Source organism: Chiloscyllium plagiosum, chromosome 42 (assembly GCF_004010195.1).
Source record: "Chiloscyllium plagiosum isolate BGI_BamShark_2017 chromosome 42, ASM401019v2, whole genome shotgun sequence".
NCBI lineage: Eukaryota > Metazoa > Chordata > Chondrichthyes > Orectolobiformes > Hemiscylliidae > Chiloscyllium > Chiloscyllium plagiosum.
Genome location: NC_057751.1, coordinates 16,913,378 through 16,917,637, shown reverse-complemented (window position 1 = coordinate 16,917,637; position 4,260 = coordinate 16,913,378). Strand labels below are relative to the sequence as shown.

Genomic DNA, 4,260 nt, shown 5'->3' with positions numbered 1-4,260 from the left:
GCCCCTCTAGTTCTGGACTCCCCCAGCCCAGGGAAATGGACCTTGTATATTTACCCTATCCATGCCCCTTATGATTTTATAAACCTCTATAAGGTCACCCCTCAGCCTCCATCACTGCAGGGAAAACAGCCCCCGGCCTATTCAATAGCCTCTCCGTATAGAGCCAGCCCTCCAACCCCAGCAACAACCTCTCATGTTATGTTGGCACAATAATTCCACAGGGAGGATGGTCAAATAAAGAATGTTCAACACGTTCAAGAACAACCTCCATTGGCTTTTCGGAATAATTTTGTTACGTTAGTTACCCATGGTGGTGAGAGACGCTTTTGTGAATTTTTATAGCCTGCATGCTTTAGGTGAGGGCGTTACGGGGCACTGTTACAGGGGAAGTAACCAGATTTTTCCAGGAATATTTTTCCGAGTCACTGAAAGGTGTGGTAGGGCTGTAGTGTTTCACCCACTGACTGTCTTTGACCTTCTAGGTAGGAGAGGTCATGGATCTGGAAGGAGACTCAGTGAGCTGTGACAGTGTATCCTGCAGGTGGTACCCACTGCTGCTCCTGAGCGTCAGGGCTGGAGGGAGTGGATGTCGAAGGTGGTAGACAGGGTATTGATCAAGCAGGGGCCGCTTTGTCCTGGGTGGTGTCAAGCTTCTCAAGTGCTGTTGGAGCTCTATCCACGCGGGGAGTATTCCATCACGCTTCTGACTCGCACCTTGGTGATGTTGGGGACAGGCTCTGGGGAGTTACTGGCCCTCTGACCTACTCCTCCTTATCTGGCTGCACCTCTCAGTTTGAATACCGGGGCAATTCAGAGATGGCAACACCTTTGAATATCGAGGAAATGATAGGCAGATTCTCTCTTGCAGTGTAAACGTTTATTGCAAATGATCAGTTCAAGCTTGAATGCTGTGTGGCGTTACCGCGTTTGGACACTGACCACAGAAGCAGTCTATGGTGTTGAGCATTATACAACCAGGAGCATATATAGATCACAGAACAATACAGCACAGAACAGGCCCTTCGGCCCTTGATGTTGTGCCGACCTGTGAACTACTCTCAGCTCGTTCCCCCTACACTATCCCATCATCATCCATGTGCTTATCCAAGGATTGTTTAAATCTCCCTAATGTGGCTGAGTTGACTACATTAGCAGGTAGGGCATTCCATGCCCTTACCACTCTCTGTGTAAAGAACCTGCCTCTGACATCTGTCTTAAATCTGTCACCCCCCCTCAATTTGTAGTTATGCCCCCTGGTACAAGCTGACATCATCATCCTAGGGAAAGGTCTTTCACTGTCTGCATTCTGACGTTATAATGGAGGGATGGTCATTGATGAAGCAGTTAAAATGCTTCAATCTCAAGCATCACTTTGAGGAATTCCGACAACGAGGGGCTGGCTGCTGAGGTGATTGGTTTCTAACAACTGGAACTATCTTCCTTTGTACAAGGTATGGCCCCAACCAGCAGAGTGTGTTCCCTTGATGGCGAGAGCTCGCTGACCCACATTCAGTCAAACTCATGTCAACGGCAGTCAATCTCTAGCATTCAGCTCTTTTGCGCATGTTCAAACTGATGGGATCAGGAGCTGAGCGAGGCGAGTGGAAGCCAGACCAGGTTTCGGGGAGGTGGTTATTGCTAACACTGATTAAGATTAGACTGGAGGGCTGCAGGTTAGCTGGGATGGATTTGTCCCGCTTTTTGTGCACCGGTGATATCCAGACTATCTCCTACATTGTCGGATAGATGGCCATGTTCGAGCCGAGCCGAGCCGAGCCAAACCGGAACAGCTTGGCGAGGGGCACAGCAAATTCCACATCACACGTCATGAGTACCATCACTGGAATATGGTCAGGGCCCAGCGCCTTTGCAATACCAAGCTGCCAACTGATCCTGCTCACAGCACCTCATGGATGGCCAGCCTTCTGTCGCCACATTTGTTTGTTTTCTATCCCATCCTGACAGGGTTAGTAGATCCATCACACCATTAGACAGGGAGCTCCAGGATTTTGACAGGTTGGTGAGTGGCGTTTGGGTGGGGGGGGGGGCGGTGATGGTGGTACAGAGAGACTGGCAAGGGCTAATCTTCCTTCTATCTGCTGCCCGTGCCCTTCTAGATGGAAGCAGTCACCAATCACAACTTCTCAGCGACTGCACCAATCCATGCCAGCACACACAAAGACCTGAACAACACTCAGGCGTGGTCTATTAAGACCAAATGCCAGGCAATGCCAATCACCAAGAACAAACCGCAAGACCTTCCTGTGAGCAAGGTCCTTTGAGTTATCACTGAGCTGAACTGAACTACCACTGAAACTGAAGTGAACTAGCCGTATAAGCACTGTGTCGAGAGCGTGGTGCTGGTGAAGTCCACATTAATCCTGTGGAGTTGGAGGGTCCAAAGGTGGAAGATGAGGCGTTCCTCCTCCAAGCGTCTGGTGGTGAGGGTTTGGCGATGGAGGAGGCCCAGGACTTGCATGTCCTTGGCAGAGTGGGAGGGGGAGATAAAGTGTTCGCCCACAGGGCGGTGGGGTTGCTTTGTGCGTGTGTCCACCAGAGATGTTCTCTGAAGTGTTGTGCAAGTAAGTATCCGGTCTCCTCAGTGTAGAGGGTTCCACATCGGGAGCGATGGAGACAGTAAATGCCATGTGTGGAAGAGCAGGGAAATCGAGGGTGGATGTCGAAGGCACCTTTGGGACCTTGGGCAGAGGTGAGGGGGCAGGTGTGGGCACAGGCTTTGCAATTCCTGCAGTGACAGGGGAAGGGGCCAGGAGGGGAGGGGGGAATATGGCATGAGAATTGCAGAGGAAATGGTCTTTACAGAATGCAAGTAAGTGTGGGGAGGGTAATAGATCACTGGGGATGGGGTCAGTTTGTAGGTGGCCCCTCCCACAGCGACCAGGCACCGCCCTGCCCCCTTACCCCGCCCCTCCAACCACAAGCAGGGCACCTCCGCCATCGAGTTTAACAACAGATCGTGGGAGGAAATCCACGCAGACTCGGGGAGAATGTGCAAATCCTGTGGTGAACAACCTCACCTCTCATCTCATCTCCCCAAAGCCTATCCACCATCGACAGGTCAGGAGTGAATACTCCCCATTTGTCTGGAGGGCCGCAACACTCGAGGAGCTCGACTCCATCCCGGATGAAGCAGCCTGCAAGACTGGTCCCCGTGTACCATCTGAAAAATTCAGTCCCTCCAATCGCTGGTGTGTGTGTGTGTGTGTGTGTGTACACAAGACGCAATGCACAACTTGCAATTGCAACATTTAAGAGGCATCTGGATGGGTATATGAATAGGAAGGGTTTGGAGGGATATGGGCCGGGTGCTGGCAGGTGGGACTAGATTGGGTTGGGATATCTGGGTCAGCATGGACGGGTTGGGCCGAAGGGTCTGTTTCCATGCTGTACATCTCTATGACTGTATGACAACGATTGACAGTGACGTCGAAACCCACAAGCTGTACCATCTAGAAGGACAAGGGTCGCAGACACTTTAGAAACCCACCACTTTGAAATACACCAATGCTGTTCCACTGTTGCTGGAACGCTGGCTCAGACTCCTGGAACCCACCTCCCTCAGCGGTGGCTTTACCCCAAATGGACTTTAGTGATTTAAGACGCCACCACCTTCCCTGGGGTAATTAGAGGCAGGTAATATCTGCCCACAAAGTCACATTCTGAAAGCAAAATCTACACGGCAAATCTCAAAAAATTAAGCATACAATCAAAACATGAGCCAACATATTTTAAATTTGCCTCCAGGTAATGCAGTACATAACAGTTTGACAGCAATTGTCCTCGTAATCAGTCAAATGAATGCATAATTCCTCATATCTCACAACTGCCCTCACAAAGACCTAATACTGTTCAAGATGGTCCAGCCAGATGCCTTTTCAGTTTGTATAAAAAGAACAGTTGCTGCATGATGTGTAATATCAGGTAATCTGTTGTATGGACCTCAGGGCTCAGGTATGTAATTCTTTGAAGTTTGCATCACAGGTAGACATGGTGGTTAAAAAGGCTTTTAGCACACTGGTCTTCATTGCTTAGACCTTTTGAGTATTGGAGTCACGTCGAGGCTGTACAGGACATTGGTGAGGCCTCTTCTGGAGCACTGTGTCCAGTTCTGGTCACCCCGTTATAGGAAGGATATTATCAAGCTCAGATGAGATTTACCAGGATGTTGCCAGGTACGGGACATTCGCGTTATTAAGAAAGGCTGGGACTTTATTCACTGGGGCGGAGGAGGCTAAGGGG

The 4,260-nt window shown here is 50.1% G+C and overlaps 1 protein-coding gene across 1 annotated transcript in view; it reads right to left on the bottom strand.

Moving 5' to 3' along the window:
- LOC122542990 (beta-adducin-like) overlaps positions 1–3,682 on the bottom strand; it is a gene marked incomplete at its 3' end in the record, with an annotated part of 28,975 nt that extends 25,293 nt beyond the window's left edge. Inside the window, exon 1 of the mRNA XM_043681134.1 lies at positions 3,678–3,682. The remainder of the gene's footprint in view (positions 1–3,677) is intronic.
- Between the last annotated feature and the right edge of the window lie 578 nt (positions 3,683–4,260).